Below are 14726 nucleotides of genomic sequence, written 5' to 3'. Positions count from 1 at the left end.
CACAGTCGTGGAAGTATTTTGTGAAGCTGGGCTCTCAGTGTCCCATGAGTGGCAGTACAAAGATCTTGTCTCCTGTCTGAGATACAGAGAGGCTTGTAATTCACTGTTATTCTCCTGTTCAGAACCACATATGCTTCTATAATAGCTGAAGAACAAACAAACAAACAAAAACAAAACGTGTCTCTTCGGGCTCCCCCCGCAAAAGCCCACTGTCAACATAAAACGTTGGGCGTCAAGATTAATGGCAGAGCAATGCACGCAGGATGTCGTTTCCATTTTAATTCTAATCAGCACTTAGCATGGCAAGTGTCACCGTAAGGCAGGCCGTGGAGGCCGGCGCTCTGTCATGGCTGTCAGCACAAGGGCTTCTGGGTAATAGTCCCAAAGCTGGGGCCTTGCTCTGTTATTTTCTTCTGGTAAAATATCACATTGCAGCAAATTAACTTTCATTTCATTGTCACATGCTCCTCTCTAGCTGCTTTCTTAGCACTGCTGACTCTGCAAGCTTGAGTGAGTAAGTGCTGGTGGTTGGAGGGGGCGGTTTCAGCCTCCCTCAGCTTGCCGATGGCACTCGAACATGTGTGGTGGGCATGCCAAGCAGGGAGCAGAAGCAGGGACAGAACCGAGAAATGTTTACTACCCCTCCCTCTCCAAATTAGTGCAAAATATTTTGCTGTTTCCTTTTTTTTTTCTTCTTCTTTTTTTTTTCTTTATTTCTTCAGCATTGTAGTGACTCAGAAATACGCCGTGAAGCAGCCAGACTCCGGCCTTTTTCCTCAGAGGCACTCTGCAGTGAGTGCCTCCACCTGATCCAGGCTCTTCGAGGAGCCTCGTCTGTGACAGACTCGTCCCCTTGGCTAAACCGATGTCTGTTGTTTCCCTAAAACACTGCACTGAACAAATGTCAGGTTGCAGTGTGTGTCACTCATTTGGCCTCCTCATAATGCTGCTGCCATTGAACCTGCATCTCCTTCCCTTGCAGCACACCTTCTTTTTGTCCCTCCTGCACTGTGGCAGGTCTGTGTGCTGACAAACACATTTGAAGTTCTTCAGTGAGGTCTCAGAGAAAACGAGGTGGCGTGCTGATTTTGGGGTGTGCAGTCCGAGGAAGCCCTGCTGAAAATCCCACGTCTCAGCTGAGAGTTGGGTGAAGATTTTTCCTCAGCATTGTTTTTCTGAATCCTCCCATCCTTTAACATTCAGGACTTTATTCTTGTAAATATAAGCAACTGCAGGAGAGATGATTGTATCTCTGATTTTTCTTCCTTTCTGCAGGCTCCTAGTTTTGACTAACTGTTCTTTTTAAAGGAATAAATAGCCCTTGGGAACATGTGGACTGGAATCCAGGATCTCATTGCAGTGAAATGTGCCTGTGTAGCTTGTATACACTTCCTTGAAAATCCTTTTCTTGACTGCTGTTCTCCAGGGCAGATAATGATTTTATCTGTAGATGTCACCCCTAGAAAGTCCAGAAGTTGTATTCTTGAATGAGTTTTGAAAATAATCCTATGGTCTTGTTTGGCTCTGCAAAGTTCTTGACCTTAGTCTGTCATTTCATGCTTTGGACAGTCCTTCTCAAAGGAGAAAGGGAAAGGGCAGCCACTGGTCTCTAGGCAGGATTGCCAGGATGGGGGAAGGCTCCACAAGGACCATTCTTCCATAGTCATTTAGGACTTTTTGTCGTATTTACATTAGGACTGCTACAGCAAAATCACCACCCCTCAGGCTTGCTCTGTTCTCCATCAGGAGCCTGACCCAGCAGGACTAACTCAGGGTTGACAGTTGTGATGAGTCCCTGTCATGATGTACAGTGTTGACTGCTGGCAGCACCCCTGTGCTTGCCTCAAATCGTGCGTCCCATACAAATCCTGTTGTTCTCATAGGCCCAGGAAGGGGACAGGGAGGTCAGATGTTGTGTCTGGTGTGTGGACAGAGCTCACATGATTTGTCCTCTTTTTTTATTTTTATTTTATTTTATTTTATTTTATTTTATTTTATTTTATTTTATTTTATTTTATTTTATTTTATTTTATTTTATTTTATTTTATTTTATTTTATTTTATTTTATTTTATTTTATTTTATTATTCCAGAGGAGACAGCCTAATCTTTCTGGTTAAAAAATAAAAAATAATAAAAAAATACAACAGAATCCTCTCCTGGCCACAAAGCAGCATATCGAAGAGATTATATTTTCCACTTTGTCATCGCTGTTGTAAAAACCTTATCAACTGGATGTTTGCACTACCCTTAGATTACAAGCAGTGTGTTCTCTATTAGAAGGAACTTGGACTTAGGAGGCTTGAATTTTAACCCAGACGCTGCTACTGGCTTGCTACGTGCCCTTGCAAAAAAATGTTGTGTAGTTTCCTGTCCATAACTTAAGGTTATGCTTTTCTAGAGAAAAGCCTGGTCTTTTCAATAGATACAATATACGGTGCCTTGGAGCTGCCCCACTCTCCATTAAAAACTGCTCAGCAACTCTGCAAGTGCCTGTTCTTTCCAGATACTGCATCTGCTTTCTGGCCTCTTGGAGGTTGTCCCAGGCCTGAGGGCTCTCAGCAAGGAAGTTTCCTGAAGGCTCTGACAGAATTGTGATGCTAGATGAAGATCAGACAACTTTAAATGGTTACTTCCCCTGGCTTTCTTTCCTTCTTCTCTGAAACTGCTGCCTCCAAGGCATAGATGCTTGATGTGCTTGTGAATCAGCTACTGAAGCACTGCAGTTTTCTGCCTAATGTGTTAAGGGTCAAATGACTGCAGTCAGGTAAGGATGATAACCGTTCCACTAACCTGATTTAAATTTGTCATTTGATGAATGAAGGAAGAGTTTCCAGAATGAATGTGCACCATATAGTATCAAATGTAATTTTTTTAACATTGAATACTGCTTTTAGTACTGCCATTCTTCACAGCATTAGTGACCAGGTCCAGTAGAATTGCATCATTGTTGCTTTGCTGGTACAAAATAAATATCAGCAAGCTTAGACATCACAAAATCTGAAAATAAGAACACAAATTCATAATGTGAACTTAACAGCCCTCTTCCCTGCCCCTTCTCAGTCCAGAACTGCCTTGTTATTAAGACCAGATTGGAGAGATCACTTCGTTTAGACAGATTTCCTGCTCCCTTCAGTGTGAATGAGGCTTTGCCGAAGCAACCTTTGGTTTCTGTGGCTTGCTTAGATGGCTGGTGCATCAATGTTAGGTGGTATAAAAATAAACTGTGCCTTTGAGTCTTTATGTAGAAGCCTAATGGAAAGATACAGAGATGAGTTTAAAGCTGAAGATGGAGTCTTTTATATATGAGCTTTCAGACATATTCCTGTTTTTCTTGACAAGGATAGAAGAGCACCGTCAAAAGCTTCTAAGAAACATTTCTACAGCACACATCTATCTGTCTATCTTCTCCCTTTCTTCTACTCCCTTTCTCCCTATACATGCCTGTCTACTATATATAGACTCATCGCTCTCATGATTTATATTGCTACTTGACATCTTCAAAAGAAGTGCAGGCTTGTAGCATGCACGGCTTGAGATGCATTTTAGAAAGACGGAATTTGAAAGCAAGGCTGGAGAAGCAGCTTCCACTCTTGCAGCTCTCCCTGAGCTTCCTGTGTTTCTTGTATTTAAGTACTGGGCTGGTGAGAATTTTGTACAGAGCAAATACTGTGGGGACAGGTTTCTATTGTCCAGTGCCACCCTACAGCTGAGGGGATGCACAAGGGAGGTTGAAGGGAGCTGAGTCTTCATGGCTGAGGTGTTCCTTGGCATCTCTGCTGAGGCTGACATCAAGCTGGTTTGGCTGGGACTATTCTGAATTTTGATGTACTTCACTAGAAGACTGCTGCTTTGGCCAGTGTCCCAGACCTGCATGTTAGAGTCCTTTCCTCAGCTCCCCACTTCTTTCCCTGGAGACTCCTGTATTTGTCTCTGTAAATAGGCACAGTTCTGTCTGCATACTGGGAGTCAAGAAAAAATAAAATGAAAACCTGACAGAAGGGTAGCTGGAGAACAGAGGTGCAACCTGCAGGAAAAAGCACAGCTTGCTTCCAGAAAGAAGCACAGATCCCTCTTCACGGTTGGTGCTGGAGAAAAGGAAGGGATATAGGAAGATGACAGGTGAGGAAGAACTGTGGAGCTGGATGGATAATGCAAAACATGGAGATTCATGGAAAAGTACATGTGTAGTGGTGGCTGAAGCACTGTCAATAGGCAGGAGGCAGTAGGAGAGCCTGCGCTTGTTTACATCATGGAGATTAGAAGAATCGTGCACAGCTTGCTCTTCCCCCTTACCAGCAATGCTGAAGTAGCAAAAAAACGTTGCTTCTCCACAACAGGAAAGGAACTGAGGCAGCAGCCTCATCAGTGTACCACACAAGACAATTGGTATAAAACATTCCCCAGTTAGTACCATTCTAAAGAATCTGCAAAAGATATTTTTCTTCTGTTTTATAGCAATCTCTTCAGCTCTTGCTGATCCCTATGGAAGAAAAAAAATAGTTCTAAAAACAAAAACAAAAAAATAACCCCCAGCAGACATCACAGGACTGGGATCAAGAGATAACAGCAGAGAATTCCTCTCCTGCATGCAGGTTAATTAAATGACACAGATAACCTTGTGCATGCCCAGAGAAAGCGTGTTTTCTTTCTGAAATCATATCAATCATTTAATTATCCCACTTCTCACGCTGCCATTATCTAGAGCTAAAGGCTGCACAATTATTTCTTGATTTAATTTTTTAAGCTCACCTTTTTTTCTTTCAAAGTCTGAGTTATCACTCAGTAAATGTACTCCTATGGCTGCACGTAGGCACTCTAGCCCACATCTGACCTCCCAGCTCATTTTTTCAAAGTTCTTGCATTCCATTTCTCATCACAGGATATGCTAACAACTTCTTAGTGGCGTATGCAGCAAATTAATTGGTATTTGTCACGCATGGTAACGTAAGACGCTCAAAGTCATAGAGTAGGTCAGTGTCAGAGGAGGGGTTCATTCTAAAGCTAATGATCTTTTCCTATGGCCTGCTTCTGTCTCACCTCGTTGGCTTCAAGAAACAAAGATGGTCTTTAGGAGAGAATGACAGAAGGCTTTGAATGCACTCAATACCTGTGTAAAGTAAGTTTAATTAGCGTCTCAAATAAAAGGGAAAAAAATCCTCATCTATCTGGTGATAAATACGCAGTGAATGCATTAGTACAGGTGTACCGCAAACAGCACACCGCAGAGCCTGGCCATAGCTGACTGACTTTGATCAAAATAAAACTGACTTCTAGAACACCTGAGGGTGTTGCAGGGAAGAACTGGGTTTGCATCATCTGTGCGGTGCAGGACTGAAAAACAGGAAGCTGCAGGGCAGGACTGAATGAAATCAGCTGAGCTCCATCAGATCACAGGACATTTCTGTGACACGGCGGATGGAGCTGTGAGTGTGAAATACATTGGCAGAGCTCAGTGAGAGCCTGGAGGTCTGCAGGACAGGACCATCTACAGTTTTCTGCTCTACAAGCTGTTTTATGAGGATATTAGCTCTAGTATAGTCCCAAGCCTTGCACAAACTACCACACTTGCAAACCTGCAATGCGTGCCTGAGCCCACTCATCACTCCTCACCCCAGGATTGTACTCCCGGGAAGGGGGTGTCTGGGTAGCACGGGCAGCATGTCTCCCAAGATTTTCAGTGCCAAAGGTATATGTCACTTTTGCAATACCAAAAGCAGGATGGTGGGAGGCCAGGAAGGAGTGCGTGGGGAAGCTGGAATGATGTGGAGAACTTCCTGTGAATTAGGAGGAAATTCTTATTGGCTTTGACTGTAATTTGTGCCTTGACAGCCTGGGTCCCTCGCCAGCTGTTTTTCCTGCGCTGAGTGCTCTGCTTGCTCTTGTTCACATTGCATTCTCCAGGACTGTATTATTTTTTTTCTTAACCAAAGAGCTGCCAGCTGGTGTTGTTGATCACACCCCCAGCAGCAGGCACAAAGGCCAGCACACACTTTACACAACACTCCTTCTCTTTCCCATTCTATTTTAGCACTAATAAAAACATTGTCATTTTAAACAAGCAGCTGGGAGTGTCACTAATTTCAGTCTTTTCATTAAGGTGGTTTGGCAGAGCTTCTCTCGTGCAGCTCTTCTTGCCCCAGAGCTACGGCTGGGAAGGGGCTGGCCGGAGTCCAACCCTGCTCCACACACCAGGTGCCAAGCCCTCAGTCTGCAGCAGCTCGTGCCTCTGGCCCATCCATGCTGAAGAAGCATCCGGCGTCAGCTGTGTCAGCTCCTTCCTTCAGCCCCACGTGATTCTCTGCCGAGAACTGTCCCCAGCCACTGTGGCCATTCAGCCCAGCCTCTGAGCCCTTCCTCCCTCCGCTGGCAGTCGTTGCTGCCCCTCCACTAAGGGCACAGGTCCTCAGCCCGCCCACTCTTCCCTGTACAGGGTTAGTCACCAGCAGGCACCCCATTCCAGCAACCTAACCTGCCTCACAACCTGGGTTTTGAATAGACAAAATATGACAGAAAATGATAATGTGCTTTTTTGGATGCGTATGGAGAATTACTCCCAAGCTTAAGGATCATGAAGGAGCTCACTTGTATTTATAGCAAATGAGCAGCGGACTTTGGTACTGTGGGCTAACCAGGGGGGAGAATCTGGGTGTCAGAAGTGATGGAAAGATGGTAGCCTGCAGGGAACAGTTAGAGAATACTGATCTAGATTCATCCTACCTAACATTACGTACTTATCTAAGGTGCTCCAACTGGAAATGTAATTGCCCCAGGTTCTTTCTAGGGTCCATGGAAAGCAAGAGGCTGTTGAGGATCTGCTTTATACTCTGGAGGTGTTTCTTTCTCCAGTTACATGGGGGGAACTCTGTATGGTGAGGTTTCTATTTCAGATGCCAAATTTAAGTAGCTGAAGTTGGATGTGATGAATCTGGGCTTTGGAAATCATGGGTGTCCTGTACCTGTCTTATAGAAGATACCTTATTTTCCTATGTGCCTAATACAAACAAGTTGAGTGTGTTGACCTTATTTTCCTGTGCCTAATACAAACAAGTTGAGTGTGTGACTGGTCTAGGAGTGGACCACAGTGACCTCCTGAAGCACTGACATCTAAATACCCCAAGGAAGCACACCTACCACTGACTCAAGGTACAAAATCAACCTGAGTCACTTGACTTTTCCTCTCTCTGATGGATATCCTTTCCCTACCTTTCCATTTCCATTATATCTATATCAGCATGCATGAGAGCGAGAAAGTGTAAATAGAGTCAGGGCACATGATAAAGAGCAGGGTAATACATTTTTTATTCCCACCAGTTAGGGATGACAGCATCACATATTTACTCTCAGTGAGTTGTGGATGTTTGCTTCTAACAAATGTAAATCAGCAGTGTGGTACGGTGCCATCCATCACTCAGTATTTTCAGACCATTCCAGAGTTGCTGAGGTTGTACCTGAACTCACTGATGTTATTAATAGGGGTGGCAGTGATAACAAGTTGCTTTGATGCCTTATTTCCCAGTGGGGTTCTGTCCTGCACAGTGCCTGTATTTTTCCAGCCTTGACTTGTCTTTTTACCCCTTTGGTGTTTGTGACAGTTTTCATTGTAAACACCTTGGAGAAATAATGATCATTTTCGTCACCGGCACTTGGAGCTGCCCACTTTGTCTGTCAGCCTTCCTAAGGGTCCTCGTTGCCCGTCACGTCCCCTCAGATGGCTCTGAACAAGAGCAGCACACCTGGCTAACCTTCAGAAATACAGGAGAGGAAAGCCAGCATCCGAGGATCTCTTCTGTCAGCCCGTGTGCTGGGCACTGCTGCGTAATAACAGGAGGTGGGAGGGGAATAAAGAACAAGAAAGCAAATGATTGATTTAGAGAGATGACTGTCTGCTGTCAGGAGCCCGTCACCACAGAGCAGGTACAGGGTGATGAAAGCAGCCTTTAGGGACCGCTCAGTCACCTTCTCTTCGTTCCCCCTCACCCCTTGGAGGGCAGGGGCAATAGGGTGCATGGCCGTGCAATCAGCTTCTCATGGGATTCACAGCTAGTTGCACTTCAGCATGAGAAAAGAACGTGGAATGCCTCCATATTTGCTCATATTTTACAACAGGCTAGAAAAACCCCACCCTAGACAATTACCGGTCTCTCCACCTATTCTCCCACTCTCCTTTGTTCCTGCACAGAACTTGTCAGCCTTCCATCCGTAAGAGACGAACTGCAGGCAGGGAGGAGGGGTGAGGGAAGGCTGGGGGCTGGAGCCATTTAAGCTGTCACCAACTCTATCAGTGCATTTAAATCACTGACACAGAATTACAATGCCACATATTGCAGTTCAAAAACAACCAGCCCCGTAATTCCCATCAGTGTAGCGTCCTTCCTCCAAGATAATGCGTTTTCTAACTTTATAGTCTATTGGTATACAAAGAGCAGGCAGGCTCGTGGTCTGGATAGTGTAGCAAGGATCTGTACATGGAACTTTTTTCTGCTGCTGGGTAAATCAAATTCAAACAGCACAAGTCATTTATGCTCTCCTCTTTCTCTCTATTTAAATGGTTACTGCTGGTAAGCACCATAATAGTTAAGGATCTGTCAGCAATTCCAATACAAAGAAGAGCAATCACATCTTTAAGCAGACTCCCAGTGATGGGCTATAGACTATCAAAGTTAAATAGATTCTTAAAATCCTAGCCGTTAGGGCTGGGAAATCTTTCAGCACTAATAGTGCATGACTGTTCCCAGCAGTGAAGCCATCAGGATAAGTGGCTTAGCCAGTGCTTCTCATCCTGCCCTTGTGGCCACCCCCTTCAGGTCAGGCGTCCCTGCACCCAGTTTTAGAACTTGTCCCCTCAAGGCACCTTCAGGCAGAGAGATGGCCCCACTCTTTTGGGGCTGTGGTCCTGGCGGGGCAGGCTGAGGCTGGTCTGTCTGTCCCAACACTTAGCTCTTTAGTTTTTGCCCTGCCGGTGCTCTGGCTGTGCCTGCCGTCACAGCGGCCGACCCTCAGAGAAAGTAAGGGACTGTGGTTAGTGCCGGCTGGTAGAGGCCTCCTTTAACTGTGATTTATGGAGTAATTGCCTGTCTGCAGCACATGGATACACTGTTGGCCATGCCTTTGTTCCCCTTGGTTCCTCTTGAATGCACTATATACTAACCATTATCCTCTCTCCCTGGGTTGCCCTTCTCAGAGATACATTCTTCCATTCCCTGAGAGCCACATCAAAGCCAGCAGCTCTGAATTTTTCCATCGATTGTTCTGCACCTTTTCTGGATTTTCTGCAGTTTATTTACAACTCCCTTGTATTACCTCACGTGACTTCTGCATGTGCTTGATAGTGGTTCTTCTCTGACAGTCCGTAGCAAATGGTCAGGGAAGAACACAGTAAACAGGATGTGTGCAGAGTGACCTTTCTCTTGGCATATTTGCCCAGCTCTCAAACATTTGTGGTGAGAAGACTTCTTGAGATAGAGTTTGGATTGGGAACGGTAAGACTGGTAAAAGCGTCTTGCTCATCTTCGTTGCTTGACAGCCACTTCCAAGGCGGGACAGAAACGTTTTTTTCCTGATAATCATTTGACAAGATGCTGTAGGAGGACAGTGTGTTCTGATCTGTAAAACTGTTTTCTCTGTAAATTCCTGTGAGAATATAAAAAGGAAAATCCAAGAAGATGCTTGATTTTAGATTGTATTCTATTTGATTAAAAAAGGGAGACAAAGTGAATAGACTTTATCTTCTTAGTGGGACACTGATTAAAAGGCATGGCATTTCCCTACTAGCTTTGGAGAATTGCAAATGAAGATCCAAAGACTTTGGTTTCATGGAGAAAAAAATATTTGCATCAAGAGAGTCCAGAGTGTGTAAACAGAAACTACACCCAAATTTGGTACAACCCCATTTTGAGACAAGTTGACTTAGTAAATTAGCACAGAAAAATAAGATATTTGAGTTGTTTCAGCTTGTCATTTATAATTCCCTTTCTGAGGACTGCTGCTACCACAGCACAGCTGGCTGAAAGGAACGTGTGAGCATTGCTTCAGTGTGAAGTCCAGCAGTTTTGCCTAAGAGCAGCCTGAAGTGTACAGAGCTGTTGGCTTTGCTCTAAAATACACTAAGCAGCTCTCACAACTCATCCCACCAGTTCTGCTACAGACTAGAAGAGTCCTTGACTTGGGTAAGCGCTGCTCTGCAACATCAGCGTGTTATCAGTATTAATTTCCTCCTAAATCCAAGACATGGCACATACCAGACACTATGAAGAAAATTTACTCTATCCCAGCTGAAATGAGGACAGTACGTGTAAACCACCCTCACATTGTGCCCTGATGTTCCATTTGGTCTCATCTTTTAAGAGTCCCACCATTGGTACTCTTCATTCCACAACTGGTTGAATAACTGTTGCTGCAGCAGCAGATTAAATGTCTCTGTCCTAGTGGAAAGTAAGGAATCAGATTGCTTCCTCTACTTTTCCCATATACTCCTTTATTTCTGGCTGCTTTGCATATTGTTTTTTACTTGACACGTGCTACATTCTGGTCATTTTCATGTAGGGTAGGTAACTGTCCTCCAACAAAGTTGTTGGAAGTATGGAAAGAGTTTAAGAGTGTTTTAGGGATGTCTCAGCACATGAGTTTGAAGCTCTGTGTGCTGTTCATCTATGTCTTAGGACAGATTCCTCTGGGTTCCTCTCACTTCCACAAAAGGTCACAGTGCTTATCTTTTATTTGATTCCTGCAGAATCACCTCAAACCAAAGTACATCTAACCTGATTTCTCTGCTTTTGTTTTCTTTAAGTCAGAGGTGTTTTGTGGCACCGATCTCCTGAGTGTGGAAATACAGCAGGAAGTACACTTGATATGACCACTCTGCTGGGCATAATGATTACTCAGCAGACTGTGAGACATGAATTTAGTATCCTGACTGAGCACAGATGACACACAAAAACACAGTACGGGCGAGGCTGCACCCAGCTGGGGAATCTTCATTTCTCATGGTGCCTTTCCCAAGGGAAGGTTAGACTTTAAGTAGCCATGTCCTTCTGAGCAAAGAGAAGCATAGATTTCCTCATTCTATTCACCTTTAAAATACTAAGCTGCATGTGTTTGTGGGAACAGGTATTCACTGTTCCTTGAGCAGGATTGTAATTCTTCTGTAGAACATGAGAGCCATGATTAGGAAGCCAGGATTGCTCTGTTCACAGGAATCCTGCCATTGTCTTTGATTGCATGGTATTAACTGTAAATTATACCCTTTTGGAGACCGCATGTAAAAATAAAATAAAAAAAAATGTCAAAAGACAGAGAAAATATTGATTCCGGAGGTAGCGGAAACTATGGCTTGGTTAAATTAGAACCTTAAAAAATAATAACAAATGAGCCTTCGTGAGGGTGAAATAGGGACTAGGAGAAGAGGGCTGTGATTCTCCCCATAGGCTCATGCAAATTTTAAGTAGCACCATTGCAGGCAATGAAATGTCACCAGTTTAAGTAAGAATCTGGCTCAAGTTACCAGTACAGGGCATGGGTAACAGGGTTATTATTAAGGTGCTGGTAAACTGGATTCCTATTTAATTAAAAGCATAATATATGAGTAAAAATGGGAAAATAACAGCTAAAGCCTGAGACTGCTGTTAAGACCTCTCAGATTTCTTATGCCATTTCAACCTGCTAGTGACACAAGCTTCCATGTCAGCTGGTTCTCAGGAGTCAGCTCTGTCTGCTCTACACTGATGACAGATACCATTGCAATCAGCCACCCTACAATTTAACTGGTAAACTGGAATTGCAACGGGACTTTGTCTCACTCCAGTCTCTGGAGGCCTCCCTGCGGAAGCTTTGGAGGTGCAAAATGGTGGTAGAATTATAATCACTAAAACTCTTTAAGCTTGAGGCTGCTGAAAGCTGAGTATAGATAGCCTGGAGAGATAATGGGCTTGCAGAAAAAGCAAAGCATGGAACAGATGGCTTTTTTTCATGGATTCATAGATTTTAAAGCCAGAAGTGTCTATTAGATCACCAAGTCTGGCTTGTTGCATGGCACAGGACAGAGAATTTCACCCAGAAATTCCTGTTTCAAGCCCATAACTTCTGGCTGAGCTAAAGTGTGTATCTTTAGAGCACACATGCTGTGGATGCAATTCAGACCTAACAATTCTATGAATCTATTTATCTTTACCAGTTATGGGGTATGTGCCTGGCTGTCCCAGCCTTGCCTGTTAAAGAGGCTAAATGAAGGTCACTGGGCAAAGACTGAAAAGGAAAAGAGCTTAGCAAAGATTTGAACAAATATCCAGGACAATGACTGCAATTTAATACCTATTGGTGAACTGTTTCATCTACTGCGTGGTGCACTGAATGATCGCAATGTACATTCAGTAGGCTTCTACTCCCTCATCCCTGGCAGAGTCTGGTTTTCTTGGAAGCTCAGCACACAAACACAACCTGAAAGCTACTCTTCCTCTCCCAGATTTCTCTGTTCTTAAGAGTTCACCCCTAGGATTCCCACAGTCCTAGATCTTTGACCAAAACAGCCATTTTTTGCACTCTTACAAAATAGTCTGGAAGTCCTTTTTCCACCCAGACCAACTCACTTCAGCTCTGCAGTGATTACTCAGAATTCTTATGCGGAGTTCTAGCAGGAGAGCATTTCTTTCTTCTATGCAGCATCTGCCACCACTTCAGTCCAAGGCAGATTGGCACTTGCATCCTCTTGCCTTGCAAATCCATGAGTAAATCTGTATATCTGCCACCGTCCTTTGTGCCCCAAGCACATATTTATTGCATGAAGATTATTTTCTTTTTACCTTTCTGAGTCTTACTGTACCAGTACAAAGCCTGGATTAGCTATCCTATTATCCTGATTTTTTTTCCATCCGTGTCTTCTTAGCTGCCTGATTATTGTGTTGATATTTCAGGAAAGGGACACTACAGAGATCATAACAGGAGGAAAATGCAGTGGCTTCTGAGGTGGTAGCCAAAGGATTTTAAGTAGATTTTTATGACATATTATTTACATTTTGAAGAAATGGGTTTGATGACCTAGGAAGTCCTTATGTTGTTCATATCACCCTTTTTCTCTCTCTCTCTCTTTTTTTTTTTGAGAAATAGGATCTTTGCAGACTTTCTTTCCTCTGTTTCAGTGATGTTCACTGCTTTTCCAGAGCCTAACTCACTGGAAATCATTATGTATCGATGTAAGGCAGACCAGACTGGGGCTTCCTTTTGCACTTTATCCCAATACTCCTTGAAAAGAGAGAGGGTCTCTGTAGATCGGGGGAGCAAAGCTGTGAGATTATCTGGTGCCTCTCTGATCCAGGGGATAAAAGCCAGCCTGTTATCTCACTTCTTGTCACAGGCATAAAAACCATTTTTTTATGTGACAGTTTAGCCAAATCACCTCACTATCAGCAGTTATCTACTGTATGTTTCTGTTAATAGGTATTCTCATGGAAAGGTTATGATGAAAGAGCTGGGAAGGAAGGGAAGGAGTTACAGTGGGTGGTGAGAAAGAAGGAAGCACAAGTAACCTGAACATGACACATTCTCATGAAGCCTGTCTTTTATTTCCTATGTTTAGAGAAAACAGTTCTCAGTTTATGGCTTTTGTTCAATCAGAGAGAAAATGAGCTATAAAAGCAGAGGCAGGAAGGAGTTAAACAATTTCCAATTCAGTGTGTTACAATTTGCTTTAGTAATAATAATAAAAAAAGAACAATACTGCGAAACATAATTTTTAAAATGAAGACTACTAAATCAATAGGCACTACATGACTAATCATTTTCTGTTTTCTTAGTGGAGGAAGGTAGAGCTGTGATCAGAAATCAAAAGCACAGGTCTCCAGCTTCTCCGCAATTCTGACAAATTCTGCTTTACTGTAATCCACAATAAAGGAGATTTTCACATGAGCATAAACTAATGCTGGTAAATGGCATTAGAATCGCTGCCCACTAGCATCATCTCATTTTGTGGAAAGATAATGAAATCCATTTGATGCTAGATGAGTTAATTCCCAAAATACCCACATTTGTCGGCAACTGAGTGTTTCAGCCTGAGACACAGAGGTCAGGGGTGATTTCATCACTTACACAATCTTCAGTTGTGGTGGGACTTCACATAATAGCTACTTAAGCATGTGTTTGACTTGAAGCATGTGAATACTCCTGTCAGCTTCAGTGAGGCTGCAGGCTCTGTAAGAAAGGCAGGTGCTTCAGTGCTTCTTGAACCTGCCACTCCAGTAGTAATTTGGAAAATCCTATTTGTACAAATAGTTCTCCAAGTAGCAAACAAAGGTGAGCAAATACTCTCTCTAGACATTGAATGTCTCAGAAGCACACAGCATTGGTAGAAGATGGGAAGAAGGCACTCAAGAATGAGATTTTATTGTGCATTGCTGTTCCTCAAATCACTCAGAAAATTTCAACCCAGATTTCACATCTACCCAGGGCCTTCGTAGCCCTCTGGCACTTAACTGCCCCTTTGCTCTTAATGGGTTTGATAGTAGATGTCTTTGATACTGTACCTTCTTAGAAATAAATGAAAGTGTGCTGGCTAATGGTTGTAGCATTTTTCTGTGCAGTTTCTTACACCCTAAAGGACTCAGCACAGCTTTCATAGTCGAATGCATCCTAGTATCAGGTAGAGAGCAATAGCTGTTTTACAGGACCAAGCAACCGACCTAAATTTTTCACCACTTAACAATTTTACCATTGCATCCTGCCCACTCACACAGCCCAG

General features: G+C 43.5%; 1 long non-coding RNA gene across 1 annotated transcript in view; it reads left to right on the top strand.

Annotated features, from left to right (window-relative positions):
- The window catches only part of LOC311442002, a 64907-nt gene that overhangs the window by 12903 nt on the left and 37278 nt on the right, over positions 1-14726 (top strand). The window lies entirely within an intron of this gene.

The sequence above is a fragment of the Aythya ferina genome, assembly GCF_964211825.1.
Source record: "Aythya ferina genome assembly, chromosome: 10".
Lineage (NCBI taxonomy): Eukaryota > Metazoa > Chordata > Aves > Anseriformes > Anatidae > Aythya > Aythya ferina.
The sequence above is the reverse complement of the archived record's forward strand: the minus strand, read 5'-3'. Positions and strand labels throughout refer to the sequence as shown.